This window comes from Salvia splendens, chromosome 1 (genome assembly GCF_004379255.2).
Source record: "Salvia splendens isolate huo1 chromosome 1, SspV2, whole genome shotgun sequence".
Lineage (NCBI taxonomy): Eukaryota > Viridiplantae > Streptophyta > Magnoliopsida > Lamiales > Lamiaceae > Salvia > Salvia splendens.
The window spans coordinates 28,806,377-28,817,644 of NC_056032.1; the positions used below are offsets into that span (position 1 = coordinate 28,806,377).

The following is an 11,268-nucleotide window of genomic DNA, read 5'->3' on the forward strand; positions in this document are numbered from 1 at the left end:
TAGGATATTTTTTTAAGCAGAATGGGCTTAAAACTCAACCGTTTCGAACTGATGGTGGGAGGGATCGATGGAAATAAAGCATGCTAAACAATGGAAACCATCTCTCCCAGTAGATCCTAGTCAGTGCAGATGATGCGAGTATAAGAGAAAAGCCCAAACTGAAGCCAGATATGAAAGCCCTCCTAAATAGTGAGTTAAAAGCCTAAAGCCAAACCACTTTCCGCTATACACTTGAAAAAAAATAGAGAGTGGCTGCCATATGATGTCTAGGGTGAAGTGACTGTGAGTGGCAAGAACCTAAGGGCATTAGGAAACCCCTACCGAAAAAAAAACAAAAAATATCCTTAAGAAACCCATTTCAGCTATATTAAGAGCCCCTATATAACCCAGAAGCCCTAAGGACTATGTGTGTGGAAGGCGTGAAGCAAGAAGCTACTGACCAGGGAGAATACTTGGTCCAAAAAGAAGGAATAAGGGTGGCGAAGCCACAAAGAAGAAGAAATGAAGAAAATGACCTGAAAGGAATATCCGGTCCACAAAAAGAGGAAGAAGGAATAAGGGTGGCAAAGCCACAAAAAGGTCTACTGACCAGTTGGAGGCCAATTCGCGAAAAAATGCCAAGCGCCCAAGTACACACAGCTCCTCCATACAAAATAAATAGTCATAGTTTTGAACCTTAGAGCCTAAGGAACATCCACCCAATACACTAGAAGCCACATCCCCATTACAACCCTTGAAAGACCCTTAGGAGCTGCTCGTGAGATCTGAATCCGAAGCATCTATGGTCCAGCAATGTTGAGAGACGCAGTCCTAACATCTCTAGTGAGGAATGAGAGACTGAACGAACTAGTGTCTGAGCCCAGGGATGGGTGATCTTGACAAGTGGATATACTGGCTAGGGAAGAAAAGAGGGGCGGGGAAGTTTGAGGTTGCTTACAACCGGATTGAACTCAAACTAGAAGGGAAGAATGGTTGAAAATATAGCATGTTCAATGTATTTTTCTTTTATGTGTGATTTTTCGTTAGTACTTTTCTCTTTGTGTCAAAGTTTTTAGAGTGTTGTGTCTTTTGTTTTTAGTTTAAGGTCGGTCAAGGGAGTAACCAGGCTAGAATTCGACTTAATTATTTTTGGTTTGTTCCTCCACGCTCGAGGACAAGCATGTGTTAAGTGTGAGCAGTTTGATAAGTCGTATTCTAGGCCTCGGTTACTAGTCAGTATGTGAGCTTAACGTGCATTATCTGCAAGAAAGTTGCTTAAATGTGCAGGAAAAAGGGTACAAGTCAGTAGGGAAAGAACCCGGAGATTCAAGTGAGAAAAGTGAGAAAGGACGCCAGAAGGGTGCAATACTAACCAGGATGCATGCCAAAAGGCTCGAGATAGATAAGGAAGGATTGCTAGGAAACGACCTACCACTTAATGGGGGGAAAAGTGACAATATACAAAGAGAAACAACCCTAATTTTCAAGGCAAGCCACCCTATAAATAGAAGGTCACTTGGAGAGAGAATCAGCACTCGTTCCACAACTCACTCTCTCGGATAACACTAGTTCCAGCAGCAGTGGAGACTAGCTTCTACACTTCTCATTCCTCGCCACAAATCATGATCACTTGAAGACTCCGACGACTTGCCGGAGTCCAGTTTACCATCCTAGTAGCCAAAATACCGTTCTACCGCCCGAGGGGCAAAAACAATTCTAATCGCTTTCGTAGTTAAATTTTAGTTGTTGTTTAGCTTTGAACCTTTGCTATTTCCAATTATCTTTTGGATTCTGAAGTGTTTCGTCTGAATTTGATCTTTATGAAGTTTGATTTTACTTTTCGTTTATCTCTTAGCCGCAATGTTTTCGTTCTTGCTTGAATTTGTTAGATCTAGTAATTTGTAGTAATTTTCGTACGTCCGAGCATGCCTTCTCGTGATTAAGTTAGATCTAATTTGTTTGCGTAATTTCTTAAGTGTCAAGTGATAAAATCTGGAGGAAAATACAAAATGTCTTAGTCGAGTCAGTTCTGTCACCTTGCATGTTTCGTAGTTAGCGTAAAATAGGATTAACAGTTTTAATCTTTTGATTCAAGTTCTTATTTTGATTTCAAATCAGTAGCATAATTTTTGTGAAGTTGTTAATGGAGTTCGTGAATTTGCTGCATTTCTGAGTAGCTTGGTGATGAAGATAACATCATTTTCTATTTTTGTGGACCACTTTTACTTTTAGCTCATTTTTACTCTTTGTCCTTTACTTTTCTGCACACCCTGCAGACCTGACAGCGCAGTCCTGAACCCACCAAATATTTTCTGTTATTCTGTTTAGCCATTTATAGTAACCTCTACTTTTCACATGTACCCGAACTACTTTATCTCACACCTTTTACGTATACGGTCCCATGCTAGGATTTATTCGTTCACTGGTCAGTAGAGTATAGATCCTTTAAGTTTACGCACAAGGTAAAACTCAACCCAAAGCGTGGTAGTTAATCAACCCTTCCAGAATATCACCACAATCACAACTTGCATCCATCTATCTCCGTGGGATTCGACCCTTACATCCGCTATACTAACCAGTAGAAGTGGATTGAGGAAATTATTGATACCAAGTGGTTTTAGGTCATTGTGCCAACGACACGACTAGGTTAGGAGTCTCCTCCTGATCAGTTGATTTCACCAACGAACCTAAACAAACGACCTCTCGCTCTATCAGAGAGGCATAAATCATCTATATATATATATATATATATATATATATTTAGGGGTGCGTTAGGGTGACACCACTATTGAAGTGACAACAGGACAACAGCATTGCATGTAATATTATAAACTCTACACTGCAATAATATAAAAGCTGCACTGCAATATGGACGTATTTCAGTATAGACTGTTTAGTTTTGCAGTATAGACATTTTGCATTGTACCCTTCATAATATTGTACTAGTATAGATATTTTCCATTGTAGCGTTCATAATATTGCAGTGTGGCATTATAATATATATTGCAGTGTAGCGTTTATAATATTGAATTGTAGTGTTTATACTATTGTGTGTTACGTTATTGTCACCTTGTAATTTTAAGAAAGGTTGTCATATTAATACAAACCTATATATACTCTCACACATACTCACACTCAAACTTGTACTTCACGTACATTTATCAACTCTCTTTCAACGAGAAATATCAATTCCTTTAACTTCAAAAATGCATGGAGTCAGATCTTGGACGTTTCATTGTGGGCATTGTTGGTTTGTGCCTCAAATCTCAAACAACCCAATTTAATTTCTTTAGGGAGTGTGTGGTTGGTCTGTAGTCTTCTTAACTGAGCCATTTATGTACCTATCTTATGTTTGGTTCGGTAGTTTTCGTTTCTATATGGCCCAAGTTTTTGTCCAAGGCCTGGCGAAAAATGCCCATTTCTTGAGTTACCCAACCTTCCCATCTTCTCTCATTTTACGTTTCTGACTACTTGAGTAATGGAATTCTTGAGTGGAAATTTCCCAAAACAACTACGAGCTGCTCTCCTTCTGCGTCTCCATCTCTCTCTCCCCCTCTCCCTCTCTCCCACTACAGAGCTCGTAAAACCATTAACCCCCGAGGTTAATGGTGGCGAAGACTCACGCTGCGTCGCTGAAGTAAGTGTTTCTCAACATCTCTTCTCGCGTTTTTGATTGCGCTCTCTCAATTTCGACCAATTGCATTTTGTCAATCTTAGATTTACACTAGTGGCATCCAGTGGCGGAGGGAGTAGGGACAAAGGGGTACGAGTGTACCCCGAAAAAAAAATTTTTGTTTTAGTAGTATTATATATTTAAATACAAATTCTGAGTTTATATTAATAATATATGTATAATGTCCCCCTATTTGGTTACTCCAAAAACTAAGCGGCCAAAAACTAATGTCTCCCTAACCCATATTTGGCTATTCCTCCAATAAATACTGGAAAAGAAATAAAATACATTTAATAAATCAAAAAGTGGTAAAACTCAATTTTAATTCAAAGCATTTTTTACAGAACACAATAAAAATAACAAACCTATTGTCATCCCCAATTGAAAACCGCCGACTGCTTCTGCTTCTTGCCTTCTTCCGCCGCCGACTACCGCTCTCCAATAGGAATTTGTTGAAAAGGTGAGTGATTAGGAATTTAGGTGTAAAAGTTTAGTTCATTAAATAATTTAGGGATTTTGGTAGCTTGTGTAAAATAGAATAATGTTTTACACTTTATGACTCTCTCTTATTGTCTTGGAATTGGGGTGAATTGAAAACAGTCGTGCTTCCAATTATTTGTGGATGAGAAATTCTCAATTATGTATTATTTTAGGGATTATAGAGTATTAAATGCACAAGTATTTAATTTTAAATAGTTTAATTGTTGTTTTGGGTTCTAAATTATTGTGTTTCAATTTTAAAAATTTGATCTTCTGACTTCTATGATAAGTTGTTTTTTATGTCTAGTTATAATTTTAAAAATTTGTGTCTTGCTTTGCAAAGAAGAGATCAAGACATCATTAATGCTATGAGGCTTGTCACTTTAACCGAAGATCAACTACAGAAAATGAGGGAGGATGGATGGGAGATTCACTTGAACAAGGTAATCTCAATTTGCAATAAACATGGCATTGTTGTTCCAGATATGAAAGCTCACTATAGCCCTCATGGAAGATCAAAACGTTTTGTTCAACAAGTTTCATATCTTCATCATTTTCGTGTTGATGTGTTTATCAAAGTGATTGACTTATTACTTCAAGAACTTGATAATCGATTCGATGAAGTTAATATGGAGCTGCTCAGATGTATGGCTTGCTTCAATCCTAAAGATGGCTTCTCTTCTTTTGACAAGGAAAATGTACTCAAACTTGCCACTTTTTATCCTTTCGATTTTTCAAATATTGATTTGATGGACCTTGAGTGCCAACTTGGTATATTCATTGGAGATATGAGAAGTGATATTGACTTTCAGAATTTGCGAGATATTAGTTCTCTTTTGGTGAAGTTTGTTGAAACAAAAAGAGATGTGGTTTATTCGCGTGTGGTTTTGCTTATCAAGTTGATTTTGATTCTTCTGGTTGCCACTGCAAGTGTAGAGAGAGTGTTTTCTGGAATGACGTTTGTGAAGAATAAGTTGAGAAATAGAATGGGTGATAACCTTGAACGATTGTTTGTTCACTTTCATTGAGTAAGATGTGTTTCTACAAGTATCCGATGATGATATAGTGAATCGTTTTGAAAAAATGAAGACTCGTCGAAAAATAAATTAGATATAATGTAGTTATTTTTGTATTTTGAAATGTATGACTCTAAAATTTGTATATTTCAAAATATATTGCTTTTAGTATTAGTTTTTATTTTTGGTATGTTATATAATGATTTATCATATGACTCGCACTCCCGAATATAAATTCCTGGATCCGCCACTGGTTGCATCAATTAATTAGATATGTTAATATGGATGTTTATGTTTCTAATTTTTGTTGGTTTCATCTTGTATATCTGCAGAATGCATCTATTTATCAGTAATTGAAATTTTTGTGAAATTTTGGTGAACCCTAGTTACATGAATTTACACTCTGTTCTTTGTCCAATTTTTGTTGTTTCATAGTTTATGTGGGCAATATGATGAAGATGGATTCAATGTTAAACAAATTATATTGATAGAAATTTTCATAATTTTGTTCGTGAATAAAGGAAAACTAGGTTATTGAAATCTTGAATTATTAGTCCAGTTTTAAGATTGATTCAAATTTGTATCCTAATTTTGTTGTGGAGTAGATTTATGGACTCTCTTTTCTTCCCCAATTATCATAACTAAATAGTTTGAACAATTCTGTTTGAGTATGGTGGTATGAATATGTACCATTCCGTCTAAACTGACGCTGCGTATCTTCTATTATCTTGTTGTAAGATGGATCGAACTTCTAAAAAGGACAAAAATATGGTGCAAATGATGAAGGAGATTATACGGAGTTATCTTATTGTTCGACTATGTATCATACACCTGATACTCAAACAGTTGGGCCGGCACAAGAAGAGAAAGAGAAATCAAACACGTTTACACATCATGCCATTTGGGAAAACGAAGTCGGTTCGAATTTCTACACCAATACGAAAACATTATTTAGTATTTGCGAGTATAAATCCATATCGAGCTTACCTCTTTCGGAAAAATGCAGTGCTTTGCTTTGATAAAGGGTTTCAGTGGATGAATTTACAAGATGTGGCGGCTTGGGTGGCAAAATAGGGTGAAACTTTCTAATTAGGATGTATTAGGTCATTGGAGGATATTATTGTAAATACAAAAAATTTCATGGGTAAAAATGTCTTTTCACTATCTCACTTTGTAATATCATTGATACCAAACAACATATACCAAATCTCAAGAAATGATAAATATGAAACCAAACCAGAGATGCAATTTTTGTAACTTAAGAAAAAGTTTATCATTTCTTGCTCAACACCATTTCTTAAGATATGCAAACATATGAACCAAACACTCCCTTAGCTAATTTCACTTTCTTAAAAATGCTATACTAGTTAATTATCGTAGAATATTAATTCCTCAAATTTATTTTTAGGCAACATCCTTTCCGGCTTACTTTTCGTCTCCCTGGTGTAATTCTATCTCTTTCTCGCTATCTCCATCTCTCTCTCGCTCGCTCACTCTCATCTTGAAAATTGCAGGGCAATATTTTTGAGAATACGCAATAACAAGAGCATAGAAGAATTCTCACCATATCCATACTGATACGCTCGGCTTTTGCACTGTTTTAAGGCCTTTATTTGGTCCGTTTTTAATGTCAAAATCACAATTCATGTCCATATTTTACATATTTTCTCTATTTTGGTATTTTGACGTGTTTTGTGAGAAATATGCATATTTGAGCCTAAAAGACAGCAAAAAGTCGAAGTTGGAAATCTGGAGTTTTCGAGACGCCCAGCGATCCGCTACAACACATCCATCGACCGCTGGGGCCCAACGACCGCTGAGCCAGTAGCGGTCTGCTCCGGAGAAAGATGTGCTGAAATGAAGAACACGCCCAGCGACCGCTGGGGAGTGCGTAGCGGCCTCTGTTCGAGAGGCAGAGGCTACGGATCAACATACAGCGACCGCTGGCCAAGGTGCAGCCGCCCGCTGGGAAAATGCGGTGCACGACAGCCTGTGTTCAAACTCATTTTTCCAACTATTCTGAAGTCCGATCAGGGCGTTCTACATGTCATTCTCTTTGTCTTCGAAAGAGCTTCGCGTTGGTACTAAGATCATCTCAATCGAAGTTCTGTGGAGAAAGTTATGGTCATTTTACGAAGATCGCGTAAAGTTGTCAAATGCATAATTAAGGCGGAAATTTAAAGAATGAAAGAAGACATTACCTCGTGAAATCAAATCTTTTACTTAACCTATGGGGCACGAAAATTCAATATTTCCTATTACTTGGAGGACACCTTTTACCATGATTAAACCTTTTTCAAACCTATATATACCCCCTCAAACCTCTTCAACAAATCATCTTCTTTTTGCCTTATAATTCTAGACCATAAAATTAAGAGAGTTCTTCATTGTGCAAGAGCTTGAAGAAGGAATCAAGAGAATATCAAGGCTACAAGGATTCAACATTTGGGTTTTATTGCTTTAGTTCTTATGTTCACTTTGTTTTCCCTTCATTCTATGTTTTTAGGTTATTCAATTATGTGTAACTAAATTCATAGAATTATAGGGATGTGTTAATAACGATTTTGGTTATACAATTCCGTTTTTCTATTTAATATCCGTTTTGTTTTTACTTCGTTTCTTCCCTAAGTTGTTCCATAATAATTCACGTTTGAGTGACACATTCGGTGATGATTTAATATAACTTGCTACATAATCGTGAAAGGAGGTTGGCGAGCTAGATCCACTTAGTAGACACTACAATTAGTTTCCCTTAAAACGACACTGTTAATTGAGAGTGAGGACTTTTCAAGGGTCTTAGAATCTTTTAGGAGTTACGGATCTAGGATTGACAACCCTAGTGTTAGTAATCTACGCTTGCACCGCATGGGCAAAACATATGTGACTCGTTCTATCGAAGTATAAACTGTGATAGGATATTGTAGTTGGAATTTGTATAACCATAACTTTGATCGCACATCCCTGGAATTCTCTTATCTCTCGTATTTTACCTCTTTAATTATTTGCAATTATTTGTTTTATTGCTTTCAAACTATTTTTAGTTTTCAAAATCCAAAATTCACCCAGTTTTCCAAATAGAGAAAGAAGCTTAGTAGGAGGTAGCCAATCTGTGATTGTTTTCCCTGTGTTCGATATCCGGTACTGACCTTTAGGTATATTATATATACTTTGTATACTTACAGGTTTATTTAGTGCTAATAAAAAGTGCATCATATACTTAGCAGCCATGATGAATTGCATGCTTTGGATATTCTACAGTTTACCTATGTTCATCCAGATAGTACTTTCGTCATCACAATATTTTCATTCGGACTATTTTTGGAGATTATTTGCATCTCTATTTTTATTAGAAATGGGTCACTCAGGGCCCGCTCTGATACCATATTAGAAATAGGCCGCTCACCCCTTAAAAGGCCTCATAAGGGGGAGGGTTATTCACACTTATATAAAGAAGTTAGAATCATCATCAAGTCGATGTGGGACGAGATTTAAGAGTTTTAACAATTTTCTTCATCTCCAAAAACAAGTACCGGGTCCATTTAATTATTTTATCATTTGACCTAAAACATGTCTTATTAATTACTACTAATTGTTTAATTTGAATAAGTGGATTATATTCATGTGCATTTTTGTTGAGCTTGTTGTATTGGGTGTGATCGCTATCTTCACTATTCTTTGCCTTCCATACACATGAGAACAGGTCTATGTTTGTCGGAATCCTTTACAATATTTTTTTGGGTTATTATGTATGCTTTTCTCCTTTTTCCAACTGGTAAATAATTACACCCTCATATTTTTTCGTTTTCTTTTCAAAATATTAATTAGTCAAGTTGATAATAGTGAAATATGATTTGTTTGTGCAGTGTAATGTTATCAAGAGAAAGAGTGCGGAGTTCATGCCGTTTTGGCTTATTGTTGTTGGTTTTGCAAATGGGATTACTTGGTTTACTTATGCTTTTTCTCAAGACTGTTGATCTTTATATTGCTGTGAGTTATTTATAGGATTGGGGCATTGTTTGGTCTTAGCCAGCTTGTTACGAGGGTACTCGTATCGGTTCCGGCAGCGCGAAGTCGCCTGAGAAGGGTTAGGTTCGTTCGCGGGATCCTCCCGTCGAGCAGCCTAGGGTTCTCGGTCAATTAGGGTTTGACGAGATGAACTTGCGGAAAAATAAAGTACGAAAAGATAAAAGAACGATAAAAGATAAATTGATTTGATATTTCTCGAATTGATCAAAATGACTAACAATGTCCACTATTTATAATAGTGGATACTAACTTAATGAGTAAGATAAAAGATATGAAAAAGATATGTAAATCCATAATTAACTAACTAAATAATAATAATAATAATAATAATAATAATAATAATAATCGTATCAACTCCCCCACGGTTGAAATCCACCTTGTCCTCAAGGTGGGCACCATGAAGCAACGATGAGTGTCGAGGAATCCTCCTGGGTCAAACATACACCGAATAGTTGAGCGTCTCCCTGCATTAATGCGTCCATGAATGCTCAAGCATAGAGTGTCATTTTGCAGAGGAATCAACCGGGCATCGGCATCGAGGAAAGTTGATCGATGATTAATACTTGTAACATCACCAACATGGCAAACCACATATACATAGGCAATTACCTTCTTCATATCCTCAATGGAACCATCTTCGTCCTCTTTCAACAAAAAAGAATCAATCTTGTTGCTCAACATTGTAATATCCAACATGTTATGCTCTACCACATGTATAGGTTCTCGGCAAGTAAAAACAACATTACATGGATCATCTATGCCATCTTTACTACCATAAATTGGTCCACTAACATCAACACTAGAATGAATAACATTTTTTTCCTCTTTATCATTATCAACGACAATTAATTCCATCGAGTCATACCCGAAATTGGAGTCGCACGACAGAGATATTGTGGCTGGTGGAGGCGGGATAGCACCGACAACAGGCAGCGAGCTTCTAGATGGATCGTGATGGAGATCAGCTGGGGCGGCGGCGGTCATCTGTGGTAGGGGACAGCGAGCTTCTAATTACAACTAATTTAAAATCATAGAATTTTAGAGATCTAATAGTCTATAAATTATCATGTGTAATTTTATTTTTTATTTTTTAATATAAAAAAGATAGGAATAACTACTACTAAATTTAGAATTTTGGATCAAATGTATATTAAAAATATCAACACAACGCTTTGAGTATGTCAATACAATTTAATATTGACATTGTACACACATTGTTTTGTCATATTATGACAGTTACGTTAATATTAATATGTTTTTCGAAAATTTTCAAAACTCACAATTTTTTTTCAAATTTTGACATCGGAACATATGCAACTGAGATCTCGTTATAATCTTTATAAAATTGTCTTTAATTTGATATATGTTGTGTGAAAAAATAATTAAATTGAGATAGTTATATGAATTTAAAATTTGAGATATTTTTTAAAAGTTAGTTACAACTTTTTTTTAAATGACATTAAATCCTAATTAACATTTTTTTTACTGATTTGATACTCGTGGTTGAATGATCTTGGGTATTGATTAGAAGATCTAATGCTATCATTTAGTTGTAGTTAGTAATTTAAGGGTGAGTTAGCAATATAACGTACCCCTAACAACCAATCTCTAATATACTCCATATATGTACACACACATACACTAATATACGTTACAAACCTAATTAAAACAGTAAGATGTGATTCGTCGCTAACTTTCTTAAATTGTTAACTATGCTAACTTGCCAATGCAGTGTATTAAAAATGTCAATGCGGTCACATTAAAATGTTTACATAAGCTTAGTTGATATTTGACTAAAGTCCCATTTTGGTCCGTAACATATTGCGATTTTTTGATTTCGGTCCAAAACATTATCTTTTGAATTATTCGGTCCCTCACATTTAAAACGGATCACATCTAGTCCGAAATGGACGGAACAGTTAAAATGTAACGGTCAACGCATTTTAAATCGATTTTGACCAGATTAAGAGTTATAAAAATTCAAATTTTTATTCTTTTTCAAATAAATTCAAATTTGTTTCAAAATGATTTTTAATAAAATAAATTGCTTGTCATTTATAAAACGAATTTTAATTCTTTTTCTCTATTCATCTT

General features: G+C 35.8%; 1 pseudogene; it reads left to right on the top strand.

Moving 5' to 3' along the window:
• Positions 1-3,189: 3,189 nt before the first annotated feature.
• LOC121765039 lies at positions 3,190-9,122 on the top strand (annotated as a pseudogene).
• Positions 9,123-11,268: the final 2,146 nt, after the last annotated feature.